Source organism: Saimiri boliviensis, chromosome 9, assembly GCF_048565385.1.
Source record: "Saimiri boliviensis isolate mSaiBol1 chromosome 9, mSaiBol1.pri, whole genome shotgun sequence".
In the NCBI taxonomy this organism is placed as follows: Eukaryota; Metazoa; Chordata; class Mammalia; order Primates; family Cebidae; genus Saimiri; species Saimiri boliviensis.
In genome coordinates, this window is record NC_133457.1 from 53,885,457 (window position 1) to 53,900,832 (window position 15,376).

Consider the following 15,376-nt stretch of genomic DNA (forward strand, 5'->3'; position numbering starts at 1 on the left):
AATGGCCACCCCTCATATCTACCACTGTAATTAAAAAAAATTGGAATTAGATTTTTCACTTACTTTTGCTGTGTAATAACTTATCCCAAAACTTATCAGCTTAAGCTGTCACTTTATCTTATTCACAATTTTCTGGAACAGTAATTTGGGAAAGTCTTGGCTCAACAGTTCTTTCATGAGATCTCTGATGCAGCTACTGTCAGAAGTTGGCTAGGTCTGGAATAATCTGAAGTCTTCGATCAGACTGGATCCAAGATGGATCTAGCATTCACACAGCTGCATTTGGTGCTTCCTGTTGCCTGGGAGTTTAGCTGGGGCTGTTGACTGGAGTGCCCACATGTGAACTCTCTAGCATGGTGATCTTATGGTATTGGACTTTTGACACAGTGGCTAGATTACTCCAAAGTGAGTTTTCCAAGGGGTTCAAGTGAAAGCTGTGTGGCTTTTTCTGACCTAGCTTTGGGAGTCATCTATTGTCACTTCTACCATATTCTACCGGTCAAAGCAGTCATAAGTTTGTCGAGATTCAAGAAGAGGGAATATGGACTCCCCCTTAAAATAGGAGAAATGTCAAAGATTCAAGGCTATTAAAAAACTGTCATGGAAGATATTTTACATCTAAGTATTGGCTGGTCAGTATTAGTGATATGCTCACCATCCATGGTACTCAAGTGTTTGAAGGACCTTTGTCTAAGAAGAGGTTCAAGGACCATCCAGGATATGCAAGGTGGCTGTCATGGGTCTTCTTGTGTTGTGTTTATGTATATGTGAATATGGAAAAACAGGAGGAGGCTGAGACTTTTTAGTCAATGTGAGCAAACAGTCATGAGTTCATGGTCTGGGGTGAGTGCCAGCACTGATCTAGGATTGGCTGGCTGATGACTCCTAGGCATCTCTGACATCAGGAAGGAGATTCAGAGACCAGTCCGGCAGGAGGGCTCTGTTATTGATGCCTCTTCTGGGGAGTAACCTGGGAGCCTAGCAGCAAGCCTCGAATTTGTGACCAGCCAAGAAGTGGCTAATCCACTGCACCTACCATGTCTGCACTACAGGAGTCCCATCCCCAGGACTAGGGTGAAGGAACAAAGAGAGACTCACCTGGTTCTGACCATTGACTTTTAGTGAATAGACTTTTGTTTTAGGACCTTGAATGTCAATGCCTGATTCAACCTTGGACAAGATAGTGAAACAGAGAAATCCCAGAAGGCCCTGATAGATAACTGTGTTCATTGGTACCTCAGTCGAGCCTTGGATATCCATGTTGCCATCTCACCTTAGATGTCATCCTTGACTCATTTCTTAAAAAAGTGTGCCCTACTTTACTTTATTCCCATCTGGACGGATGACCTAGCTACCTCTCAGGGTTTGAGGGGCCAGGATCCTGTTCCTGAGCTTTAAAACTCTTCATGACTCCCTGGGTCCATACTCACATTTCATGGTTCCCTCTAGAGTCACCCAGATATTAATTAGGAATGGAGCCCACGTCCTATCAATCACCTTTTACCTCTGTACAGCACACAGCAGTGGAGTGTGTGTTAGAATCTTCTGAAGATCTTTTCAGAATACATATGATCAGGTCCTACCCTGGATGTTGGGTTAGATTTCTAGAGAGTAGGAGTTTGGCATGTCTACTTTGAAACAATTCTTTGACAATTATGCTACCATTCTCCTTCAAAGAACTATAGTTTATAAGGTATTTTCTTTTACACCTGTCACCTCAGTTGATCCTTGTGAAAGGCAAGACAGGGGCTATTACCTGTTTCACAGAAAAGGAAACTGAAGCACAGAGAGCTTAAATGACTCGTTTGTAAATCTCAGAGCTACATTTGAACCAAGAATTTCTGACTCCTCTAGAAACCATTTGGCAGGTTCCTTTCTGTGAAGACCTCACGGGCACTTCCTTCACCATGGCATTTTTTGGGCTGTGAGTGGGGTGACGGGCAGGTGTTTTGTTGGACTGTGTTACAGCTCAGTTGGCCATAGGGTCTGAGATAGGAAAGCTCTGGAGCTTAGACTTAGCCTCCTGCTATGTACACAGGGATACCTTCCTATCTGATCAGCTTGCAAATTTTGGCTGAATTGGGGTTGTGAAGGTGACACCTCCTCTGGTGAGAACACTGAAATCATGAGGATGCACAGCACATTTCCAGATGCATCAGCTAGGTCCATTCCTCCAAAATGCAGGTTGGTGGTGAAAAACAACTGAACAAACCTTTACTTTACATTTCAAAGCGCTGCTAGGGGAGGAAGGCCGGCCTGCTCCTTGGAAGTGATTCTGGACAAGAGCCAGCTCTTAAAGGCCAGGCTGCATCCTTTTGAAAGAAAATACAAGGGGATATCTGGAATAAAAGACTCCATCCCTAGCCAGCAGGAATAGTGACTGCTGGATAGGTACCTGCCCAATCCTGTATCCCTTTGGTGATAATGACATTATGGCATCTTCATGCTGGAGGAGATAAATAAAGATGATAACCACAGCATTTAAGAGTTAGAAGTGACCACAGAGACCCCCTGGTCACCTCTCAGGGTTTTCAATACAAAAGCCAGGTTCAGAGTGGAGAAGAATCTTGTCTAAAGTCACCAGGTGCGTAAGTGGCAATTACAGAACCAGAACCCAGGGCTCCTCCTGCTCATCGTGCCACCTTGTAGCTTCCTGGATCTTTAAATGCCTGGGCGAGGGAGAAATACTTATTCTTAATCCATTCATGTTGTCTTCAGTACATGGACCCAGGGTACAAAGTGGAGCCAGGCATTTTCTGACTTTTAATGTGGCAAGTTTTCAGTTTTGAACCTCTTTTTAATGCCGTCCCATCTCTCTTCCTTTGATGGAAGGATGAGGTCTGCATTAAAATAGGATATCTACAGCTGGCCTGTTGAGTTTTGAGTGCTTAGAGAGGCTCCCAAACCACCTCTTCTGCTACATAGCTCAAAAGGCCTCCATTTGTAAGGTCCTCATGCTCTCACGATGTAAAGCAATGAGCTATTATTAGCCACACATATATGACTTCCAATTTTGTTTTCCTGATGAGTTTGAATAACCAAGCAGATATTTTGATAGAGATAGTGGATGGGTAAGTTTGAAGGCTGGAGGTAGATTGTGGAATATGTGAGCAGCAAACATGGCCTGGAAAAGACATACTAAGATGGGAATTTCATGGGCCACCAGGGACAATATAAAGCCACCAAGAGCCTAAAGCTGGAAGAGGGAGAGAGAACCAACAAAGAATTGAGAGGGCGGGGAGTAGCAGCTCCACAAACCTCCACTGCCTCATTCAACATTTTCCTGGGATTCGTCCTCACTGCCATCCTTCTGAAGTCCATGGGATTCCCCACCAGACCTTATGGCCATTGGGATTTCTAATCAGTAGTCGGAGAATCTGATTCTCCCATGGTCTAAGAGTGCATCTGCCATGTCTGTGTACTAAGAACCCAAAATGGAACAGAACTATACTCTGGAAGGACCCTCTGAGGACATCTAGTTAAGTCCCTTCACTGGGTAGGTGAAGCCCTGAGCGTCTGTGTGGACCTGCTTCAGCCAGCCGGTGGGGCATTGAGCCTAAAACTCCCATTCCCCTGAATTCTATCTTTCTCTTTCATAACAGGTCCTGAAATGGTGCTGCAGACTTGTGCTTATGGTTTGTGGCTGCAACTTGGAACCCCAGCTTTGGCTTCCAGAATATCTGAATTGACAGGTACTAGGGCAAGGCAGACACTTCTGACATCTTTCTTCGGTTAAATGATCATATGTGGTCAAAAGACGTCTTCATTCTGAAAAAGGAGTATTTTCTAGACAGGTGTATTACCTAGTGGGCCACAGGAATGAGTGAGAACAGGGAAGGAAGAAGGAAAAAGTCTTGTGTTTTGCAAATTACATGATGATAAGGATAATTTCTGCAGTTCCCTTTCCCAGAGAGAGTACTCAGTGAGTGGCATATCCTGCTCAGAGAGAGCCCAACCTGTCCACTCATTCTTATGCCTGATCATCTGACACCTTTGATAGAGGCCAGCAATAATATTTTATATTTACTGAGCACATTTTGCCAAGAAACTAAAAAACATATTATAAATGTCATGTGCTATGACAGGCACTATTATCTTGTGAAAAAATATTGTAACAAATCATCCAACAATTAATTTACAAATACCAGAAAACCAGAGGATACTGGATGAAAACCAACATGACTGTGCAGGGAACCAATCACATCAGACCGATTTAATTTCCTCCAGGTCAGAATGACAGGTCTGGAAGATAAGGCAAAAGCAATAGACGTAAAATATCCTGACTTCAGTAAGCCCTTTAGCTCTGTTCTATATGATGTCCTCATAAACATGCTATGAAAATATGGTATCGGCTCTGCTATTGTTACTTTGTCATTGATTTATCATAGTTACCTCTCCCTAAAGAATTTGAGTGGAGTGCTCTGCAGAAAAATATCTGCTTCCTGGGAGAGCACTGGAAGGGCCCTGTGTAGGACTCAGGCCTGGAATTAGTCTCGTTCAGTAATATGATTACAGAGATAACTCATGGTGACAGCACTTCAACATTTGCAAAATGCTCAGAGCTGGGTCTCACACTCAAGATTTTAGATTCTAAGCTCAGATTATTTTCTGCTCTCCCATAACTGCCTTGAAAGGAGCTAGCTATTCATGCAGCTATTCCAGAGGAATGGTGCTTTTTCCAAGATTGTGATAGGAGGTTTAGAACAGTAATATTTACAGTGGAGGTTAAGGGAAGCTGGTTCCCTGAGGACAGTCCCCAGCCCTGTGCTACAGGCTTTTTCTATCATGGTTCCCTTAGTGGAGTCAAGCAGTTGTGGGTGGGTCTGCTGGGGAGCCTGAAGGCAGATGCTGGGAGTTTGGTTCAGGTGAGGACCAAGTGATTAAGGTAGAGAAGGCTCTCCATTCTCAGGGACTGGGGTGAAGAAGGAGATTTCACAATTCCCTGAGAGGCCTAATGGCTAAGAGGGCCTGAGGGACCCTCAGAGCTGCTGCACCTGTTGCTGGATATGTGTTGTCCCTGCAAATGCTGCCTGAGCCTGCTGACCAGTGGTACAGGTAGAAACAAATGCTTGTTCCTTGGTGCTGAAAAGAAGAACTAACTCTCAAAGAATTTTCTTAGCAAGGCAATTTACTTCTATAGAAGAGTGCATTCCACAGATGGAGTAATGGTGAGAGAGCACACATGGACAAGGAGGGGAAGGCGTTCTTATTCCTGATGCAGGTAGCCCCTACTGCTGTGTCGTTCCCCTTTTGGCCAGGGTTCAACTGCACAGTCTAACCTAATTCTGATTGGCTATTTTAAAGGGATCAGGGGTATGAGCCAGAGTGGCGGAGTGTGAAGACTGCCACACTGTCCTGTGGGACACTGTCCCACACTGTCCTGTCCCAGAATGTGGGACAGAGCTGCTTCTCACCCCTTGCAGAGAGGACGCTGGTAATTATTGGACAACTCATTCACTGCCAGCCCACCAGGAGGCACAAATCCACCATCTTTCTGATGCCTTCTGGTTTGAGAAACCCTAAACAGCCCAAATGGTATGAGTGCCCAGGGAACATATAATCATGAGTAGAAAAAGAAAACTCATTATCCACTTACAGGGATTTAATAAACAATGAGAATAGGTGGCTCGTACTGAGGTAGAACAAAATGATGTGGCAGAAGAGAGCTTTGTTACACTGGAAGTAAGAGTTCTCGAGGAAAACCAGAGGACAACATGAATTTTCTAAAACAACGAGAAGTGACTTCTTAATTTAAAAACTTTTATAGGCAAACTATAAAATAGACTGGTCACTACTGGGAACCAAATTAGTGTTCTGGTGATCATATGGGAGACAGCTCATATACTAAGTAAAAATGCAAAATACAGAGATATGGTGCTTATGAGCAAAACGCTAACTATAATAGAACCAAGAAATCTGATATGAAAAATCCAAGGGTTCTAGAAGGGTAGACGGAGAGATAATAGTTAAAGAAATGATAGATGAAACATTTCCTGACTGAAGAAAGACATGGTCTGTAGTAAGGAAGGGCTCACTGAGGGTTCCAGGATTGTTGCAAACGGATACACCCCTGGCATAAGAGGCATTGCTGAGCGCCAAAGAAAAAGAAAATTTTACAGACTGTGGATAGAGAAAAACGAGACATTTAAAAAAAAGGCTTTTACATTTATTTGCAGAACTGGAAACCGGAAGACTGTGGAACAATATTTACGAATATTGAAAGAAAAGGATTATGATCTAAGAATTCTATACCCAGTCAAGGTAATGATCATCTCTCAGAGAATCTGGGGACATACAAAGCACCAGCGAGTATTCTACCCACATTCCGCATGCAAGGTCAAAAATCGGAAGGGACGGTAAAGATGACTGTAGCCTTCCATTAATCATATTGATTTTTCCCTTTGTGAGTGTGTGTGTTCCCATGTGATAAGGACAGGGTGTCCTAAGAGTAGGGAATGGGAGAATGTCAGGAAGTCTGTTAAACCACTAGATGAGCTCGGAAGGTTTTGATGCTTATTTGAATTTAGAAATGTTTACTGAAGAATCGAGTTGACCATAATAAACATAATTTCAGGCTTGTAGGACAGGGCCCCAGACAAACAAATTTGGTTGTAGTGGAATTTCCCAGTGGGAGAAATAATACATAGTGCTTGAAGACCAGACGTTCCTTCCTGAGCACTTCCCACCTAAGGTTGCCAGGCTTAGCAAATCAAAATACAGGATACTTAGTTAAAAATTGGAATTTCAAGTAAACAAAAAAGTGTGTGTGTGTGTGTATGTGTGTGTGTGTATTCCTAATGAGTGCATGAGCATACTGTATTTTACCCGGCAACTGTATTCTCACCTCAACCTGGAGCCACAGAGAGCTAAGTAAAGTTTTCAGGGAGCTTGGGTTGTCAGCTGCTGATAGACACTTAAGACTGAAGTTTCAATGGGAAGGAAAGAAAAGAAAGCTTGAAGGGAAAGACAGGATCAGGGCCAGTGTGGGAGCCAGAGAAGGAGTGGCTTCTCAGTGCCAGCTTGTCTTTCTCCCGGTTTAAAACAGATTTGAATTGGTGCTTGCCTTTGTGACATTTAAAATCTAATTATAAAGATTGTGTGTGTGTGTGAGATAATAAAGAACTAAGTTTCACTGAGCATTTATCACATATCAGCCACTATGCTAAGCACTTTAGCTCATTTATTCTTCAAAATAATGATCCCCATTTTATAGATGGGGAAATTAAAGTACAGAGAGTTTAAATAACTTGCTTAAGGTCACGCAGCCAGCAACTGGCAGAGCCAGGACTGAACCCAGGTTTGCCTCACGCTGGGAGCTTCACTTTTGACCTCTATGCTATCCTACTCCACAAGCAAGTGTAGCAAGCAAAAAACAAAAACCAGTCATAGTACTTGCTGACCCTGCTGGCAGGCTTCAGGGTGGTTAGGGTGGAAGAGACTGATCGGGGAATTCTTCTTGGAAAAAGAGACCTGGAAACTGGGTTCTCTCCAATGGGTTTGAATTTGGGTTGGGGAAAGGAGTGAGCAGTGAGAATGTCAACCGGGGCTAGAGGAAGAAGGGGCCAGGTTGGCTGGTCAGTGAGGATGGGGGTGGATGGGCCATGAGTCGCTGTCCCAACACATCAGAGGAGACAGGAGTTGAGTCAGCCTAGCAGGGGGACAGTGTTAGCATCCAGTGCGATACACAGAGAGAGCAGGAGAGAGGTTCACCAAAGGCTGAAGAGGAGGGCAGAGGACTGGTGGGGTGGAGGTGGAGTGGGCAGGTTGGAGCCATGTTTAGGAGGTGTGAAGACAATGCTTAGAGATGGAACTCAATGTAATGTGGGGAGAGGCAGATGGGAGGATGCCCACAGCGTCTCCTGGCAGTGCCTCCAAGGGGAGGGAACCTGGTACACTGGCTGAGGTGGGGGTGAAAGGAAGGAGTCTTGTTGGCTACAGCTTGTTTCTGAACCCCAGGAGAGGAGGGGACCAATGGTGTTTCTTCTCATGCAGGGCACAGGCAGGAGGCGCTGGTTAGAAACAGGGCTGCACACCAGCCTCGAGAGCATGCTTAAAGCAGGGACAGGCAGGAACAAGGGGTCTGTGTGCCTCACCAGTAGCCTGTGAGCAGATCTTCCAGAGGGGCTTCTCCACCCCCAGGGTGGTACAGAGCCCATGCAGAGACCTAACAGAGTGAAGTGCAGGCTTAGGGCTGGCTGCTTTTGGCAACAGTGCATCCAACTTTACGCCTCTCAGGCGGTGTCTACCCCCAACGCTGGCTTTACATAAAAACCACACATCCTTCTAAATCACCCAGCACTATGGGCCAGGTGCTGTTCCCAACACTGATTGTGGGCAAGCCCAGCTATCTCCATGCAAGGCTGCTGAAATAAAATGTGTGATTGTGCTCCAAGACACCTTAATTGTTTATTAATTACTCCATAAATCATAGTGACACCTGTGTTTGTGCTCCTGTTAAGTCGCTCTCACAAGATGGGGGATGGAAGCACATCGTGCTTTCTTGAGAAGTGTGTGGGCCAAAGAATAACTGGGTTTTGGCTGTGGGATGGAAGCACCTGAACTGGGAGGGGGACACCAGGGCTTCTCCCTCATTAGTCAGCTCCAACTGCATTCCCGTCCACCTCTGGCCAAGATCACAGCTGGAGTCTTGACGGGATGGGTAGGATGAGGTGCTCTGCTTCCTCCATTTGATTTCATCTTCCCAGAGGGTGGTAAAGAGAGGGGTTATCGTATTTATTTTATAAGGGAGAAACCAAGGTTCTGAGATTTTATGCAAGTCCCAAGTTCACACAACCAATTAAATGCAGAGTTTGAACATGAATTTGCTTGACTCCAAATGATGTAGCCTTGGTGGAAGCGTCAGCCTGGGGAGGAGGGAACTTTCCTGTGAATCTCTGATACCTCATATATATCTTTTAGATTTACCCATGGAAAGGCAATCTGTTTTCTAAATGATAATGTCCCTCACATGTTGTAAGGATCATATCTAAAATGGAAACAATTCATGCAGATTGCTTTAGCTGGGTGCTCCTGCTGGAGTCCCCCTCTAACTGACCTCCATTCCAGACAGTCAGCCATTCCCATCCCTGGGAACCTCTTTCTGCCCACATCTGTTGGCAGCCGTCAACGACCTAGTGCCTGGCCCTGGAGAGCTTTCGATTGCTCCAGATGGCTAATAGAACTTTATTGCCACAATCATTCTTAATGTGGCCATTCCAAAGCCCCTGTCTGGAAGCTCAGCTCCTGCAGTAGTACAACAGTCCCTGGCTGCTGGGAGCAGGGCCGTTGCTGCCTGTACCCCTCTCCCGAGCTTGGTAGCATACTTCTGGGTATGCTTTGATGAACTGGCTCTTCGGAAGTCGAGGAATGCCACAAAACTCAGCTTGCGGGTGATATCTGCCCCTGGGCTGAGATTAGCGTTTGGAAAACAGAACAGAGCGCTCCAGGCAGTGGTTGGAGGAGCCTCTCCGTTTGGGTCCTGAGAATGGTGGGAGAAGGGGGCATGCCAGGAGTGGAGGAAGAAGGCAAGTAGGGAGTGAGAGGCCCCCCATCCTCTCCCAGTCAACCCCGCTTGTGTCTCAGGGCTCAGCTTTGAGACCTTCCTGACAAGCCAATCCTGGCATCCTCTGTCTTTCACAACCTGTCCTTTTCTTCCAAGCACTTTCCTCCATTTGTGATGATAAACTTACTAGTGGGCCAATTTGTTGAATGTCTCTCTCAGACACTAGACTATGCAGTGCTAAAGTTTGTTTTGTTTGGCACAGTGCCTGCCTGGCACATAATAAGTACCCAATAAATATTTGTGTTTTCAATAAATAAATGAATGAATATTATTATTGAACTATTGTCACTCTCTCCTGAAGAACGATTGTCTCAGGATCTACTGATAGAGAGTCTCATGATGTGCTTACTAGTAGGTGATTTAAGATTTGAAGGAAGGAAGGACACTGAGATGCTTTCAGAGGCTAGCAGAGTAGTTAGATTCTGGGCCTTGAAGCCTGAGGCTAAGATGCCCAACTTTTCCTGCTACACAGTGGGCATTGAACACACACACACACACACACACACACACACACACACACACACACACAGACACACACAGACACACACACACAGACACAGACACAGACACACACACACATACATATTTTTTGAGACAGAGTCTTGCTCTGTTGCCCAGGCTGGAGTGCAATGGTGCGATCTTGTCTCACTATAACCTCCGCCTCCTGGATTCAAGTGATTCTCCTGCCTCAGCCTCCTGAGTATCTGGGATACTCATGACACCATGCCCAGCTAATTTTTGTACTTTTAGTAGAGCTGAAGTTTCACCATGTTGACCAGGCTGGTCTCGAACTCATGACCTCAAGTGATCTGCTCGCCTTGGCCTCCCACAGGCGTGAGCCACCGTGCCCAGCCAGCACTGAACATATCACACAATAAGTGAATAAATGAGAAAAGGCTAGACAGAATTTATTTACTCTTTATGGATGGCAAAGTAAGCAAGTCTGTGGGAGAGAAAACACCCACGCCTGCCAAAAAAGGAACAGGAGTGTTTGAATACTACCTGCTATGTTCATGAGGTAATTTTACTACAGCAAGAAGTGGACATTCAACTCTTCAGCCCTCTACCTCTTCCCTATGCTCTCCCTGAAAGGACCTGCCAACGGCTTAGTGCCTAACAGCAGGGAGGCAGTGAGGTGCCAGGCCATATTTCTGGACTCTGGATATAGTGGGACTGGAGGACATTATTGATCAGTACCTAGGTATGGACAAGGGAAGCCATAGGTCTTGGAAGAGCCACCAGCAGAGCTACCCATCATCAAGAAAAGAAACTTACAGGGAGTTCAGGAGGTGGGAATGCCTCCACCTCCCACTTCGTCCTCTGGTACATTCCTCCACTGGGACCAGCTGCCTTGAGTGGGCAGGGCCTCACACTGACAGAAGTCTACTGGGAGTCCAGGAAACAGCCAGGGTGGCAGAGTTGCCCAGCGGGCTACATGGTCTGCAGGCAAATCTTGGTCGTGTTTGCTGGACTAGGTCAGTTGTATTTAGTCACCGTTGGTTGTCATGGGGATCGGGGAGGCCTCAATGAGGGGCATGGAGCTTGATCTAGACCCCAAGAGTAGGTTGGACTAGCAGGAGGGCAGGGGAGCTTGGAAGGTGGGGGAGACTGTGAGGACGGGGTGGAGGAGTGGGGCACAGGGACTTGGGAAAGGAGGCAGAGAAGATTCAAGAGGAGGCCCACTTTTGGCCAAAGAATTGCCGCAGAGCTGGACTGTAAATTCAGGAGCCTGGAACTACGCAGTTCTCCCCACAGGCTGGCAATGATAGGACCACAAAGATGAAGGTATGAAGATGGCATTGAGGACTGAGAGAGGTAAGGAAGGGTGAGAGCCTCCAGCCAGGAGAACAAACTATGTATACCCTGCAGAGAGAACTGGGAGATGTGAACTAAGGCCACAGATTTGAAAGCCAGAAAAATCCCTGTAATGGAGTATTAAACACTTGGTTTATGAAAACTTGAGAAAGATGTTGTGATCATTAGAACTCACCATGGATTACTAAGTTTTGCCAAATTAACTTCATATGTTGGTCAGAGCTTCTATTACAGTCTTCCAGGTAGATAGATCAGGGGAAAGGTCGTACTTGTGTGAGCCTGGCTTGAGCACATTAGAGACCTTGCAGTCACAGGTTATCTCCATGATTAAGAGGAAAAAATGTGCATTTCACATATTATATAATTTATAATATATATATAATATATATAATAATTATATAATTGTGGGAGTCATGACGGTTGAAATAAAGGTAAAGGAAACACACATTTTTAAATATGTGGGAGTCATGGTGGTTGAAACGATATTAAAGGTTTCTAGATAGGGTGAACATCTAACTTATTATGCACATGGGTTCTTTTTTTTTTTTTTTTTTTTCTGAGACGGAGTTTGTTTCGCTCTTGTTACCCAGGCTGGAGTGCAATGGCGCGATCTCGGCTCACCGCAACCTCCGCCTCCTGGGTTCAGGCAATTCTCCTGCCTCAGCCTCCTGAGTAGCTGGGATTACAGGCACGCACCACCATGCCCAGCTAATTTTTTGTATTTTTAGTAGAGACGGGGTTTCACCATGTTGACCGGGATGGTCTTGATCTCTTGACCTCGTGATCCACCTGCCTCGGCCTCCCAAAGTGCTGGGATTACAGGCTTGAGCCACCGCGCCCAGCATTATGGGTTCATTTTTGAGAGTAGAAGGAGACATGTCAGCTTAGTACTCTGGGAAGCAGACACGAGACCAGAGGGCAAAAGGTTTATTCACTAAAGAAAAGTGAAGGAAGTAGAATGAGGTAGGGGGTTTCTGTGAAAGCACAATGCAGACCTGCCAGAGTCTTTTCAGTCCAGTGGGGAGCTCTGGAGTCAATGCTGACTATTAGAAGAATCCTTTGTTGGGTGAAAATGTCTGGGTCCCTGTACTAACTTGCTCAGCCATTGGCCAGGATTCCTGGCTCTAAAGCTAAGGTGGTACTGAGGGACATACAGCTGTAGGTAACTACATTCCTTTCAGGGGCCAGCAAGTCCTTCCTTGAGTGAGTATCTGAGTAGCATCTCTGTGTCTGGTACGGGGCACTGTTGATAATCATGTCGGGACAGGAGTAAATCAGGATTGCCCTCAAAAACTAGAACAACCGGTCATATTTCAGAAGACTTTTATAGAATTCAGTCTTGGATTTCATCTTATTCTCTCTTGGTCCTATTCTGTTAATTTTTTTCTTTAACCAATTGCTTGTCTTGTCTAATAAAGCTACATTCATTGACCACTTATTTATATGCCAGGCATGAGCCGAACATTTGATATAAATTCATTCATTTAATTCTAACAACCTCATGAGGCAGATACTAGTATCATAGTTACTATAAATTTACATATGTATACTTATAATTATATACTTAGAAATAATATGCAATATAGAACATTGATAATATAAGCTTATATGTAATATATGCGTACATAATTATACTGATATTATAATGTCACTAATTTTATGATGAGGAAACAGGCAAAGGGAGGTTTTGTGGCTTATTCAAGGTTATACATCAGGCATTCCCAAACTACGGCCCGCGGGCCACATGCGGCCCCCTGAGGCCATTTATCCGGTCCCCCTCTGCACTTCAGGAAGGGGCACCTCTTTCATTGGTGGTCAGTGAGAGGAGCACAGTATGTGGCGGCCCTCCAACGGTCTGAGGGACAGTGAACTGGCCCCCTGTGTAAAAAGTTTGGGGATGCCTGTTACACATCATATAAGTGGTGGAGCTAGGTTTTTTTTTTATTTTTTTTTATTTTTTTTTATTTTTTGAGATGGAGTTTCGCTCTCGTTACCCAGGCTGGAGTGCAATGGCGCGATCTCGGCTCACCGCAACCTCCGCCTCCTGGGTTCAGGCAATTCTCCTGCCTCAGCCTCCTGAGTAGCTCGGATTACAGGCATGTGCCACCATGCCCAGCTACTTTTTTGTATTTTTAGTAGAGACGGGGTTTCACCATGTTGACCAGGATGGTCTCGATCTCTTGATCTCGTGATCCACCCGCCTCGGCCTCCCAAAGTGCTGGGATTACAGGCTTGAGCCACCGCGCCCGGCCTAGGTTTTAAACCAAGAGATTTGTTTGCAGAACCTGAACTCGTGGAGTTTTGAGCTAGCAGGATTTCTAGAGGTCATGTCACTGAGATTCAGAGAAGCCAGATAACTTTTCTATAGTCACATAGAAGGTAAGGACTAGGGCCTATCTCCCTGACTCCTGAGTCCAGAGTTTCTTTAACACAGCATACCTTAGACATGCTCATTGAATTTGTAGATAGCAGAAAGTTGGAAAGAAAAATTCTGCAACTGAAGATATGATAGTGGTTCAAAGTGATTTTGATAGACTAGAATGGGGGCTGAACCAAAAAGATGAAAGTTAACAGAGACATATGTAAATTTCCACATTTAGGTTTAAAAGCATCGATTGTACATGTGCCAGATGGAGAAGACCTTGGCTGAATGCAGTTTGCTGGTAATAAGATCCATCAGAGATGACATGAGGTGAGAATGAGGGGATACAATTTTAGGCTGCACTAGTAAGATGTCATTCAGATCACAGGAAATGAGGGTCCTCCCTGTGCATCCCTTCTCCTGCATCTGGGAAGTCAAGTACTAAGCTTTGTTCTTGCCACCCTGTTATAACAGGGATGGAGACTAGGTCAAGAAGCCCCAGAGAAGGGTGCCATGGATACATGACCTCTAAACTGTGGCATGAAGAGTGGCTGGAGGTGCTGGAGACTCAGTGGGACTGAGGTCAGGTGCATTGGCCGTTCAGCCCACACTGTTGCTCTCTCAGTTGGCAGGGGCTGGGTCACCTGTAGCCCATCCTCAGAAACCCTGCAGAGCCTGGGAGTCTGAACTCACATTCGTATATGCAAACATGTTAGCCTTAATGTATCAGGGAGATTAAGTTCAAGAAAGTTCCCAGTACTCCAATGTCTCATTCCCTGAAGTCCCTTGGGACCCTTTTACTCTCCTCTCAGATGACCTTTTGTTTTGTCATCATTCAGAGTAGTGGCAGAGCCCCCAGGGGCTCACCCAAAGCCCCTCTTGGAAACCTCACAAATATGAGGGGAGGGTGTTCTTTGCAGGTGGCTAGAATTCTCAGGTATGGCCCAAGAGCCTGGGGATTTGGGTTCACCTTTTAAGGGAATATCTTCTAAAAACTGTCCTATTTTGGCTTCAGGACTTGGTCTATCCTGATTTGGGTGAACAGACTGGCTTACCGAGCTAGCAAACATCCAAGGTGAGTAGAAATCTGGGAGAGGTGGATAGGATGAGGTGAATTAGGGAGTGTTGAGTTTGAGGTGTGAGTGGGTTCTTCACCTGGAAGTAGTTCTTACAGGTTAGGAGCTCAAGAGAGGCAGGGACTAGGTCTGGGGAGTGTTACTAACACACAGTTGGTAGTTGAAGCTGACAGTCTAAGGAAACTGGAAAGGTAGACCCTCCTTACTGAGAGTGAAGTCTATAGACCAGCAGCACTGACATCACCTAGTTAGAAAAGCAGAATCTTGGTCTCACGAGTCACAATCTGAATTTTATTTTTTTATTTTTTATTTTTTTGCTTTGAAATTCTTTTATTTTATTTTTTATTGCATTTTAGGTTTGGGGGTACATGTGAAGAACATGCAAGATTGTTGCATAGGTACACACATGGTAGTGTGGTTTGCTGGCTTCCTTCCCCTCACCTGTATCTGTCATTTCTCCCCATGCTACCTCTTCCCACTTCCCCACCTCCCCGTCCCTCCCCCATCTCCCCCCAACGGACCCCAGCGTGTAGTGCTCCCCTCCCTGTGTCCATGTGTTCT

At 45.4% G+C, this 15,376-nt stretch overlaps 1 long non-coding RNA gene across 1 annotated transcript; it reads left to right on the forward strand.

Annotated features, from left to right (window-relative positions):
- Positions 1–3,605: 3,605 nt before the first annotated feature.
- On the forward strand, positions 3,606–14,880 carry LOC141585526 (uncharacterized). Its single transcript, XR_012519074.1, has 4 exons — positions 3,606–3,692; positions 6,177–6,261; positions 13,978–14,069; positions 14,755–14,880. It is a non-coding gene; the product is annotated as an uncharacterized LOC141585526 (long non-coding RNA).
- The last annotated feature ends 496 nt before the right edge of the window (positions 14,881–15,376 follow it).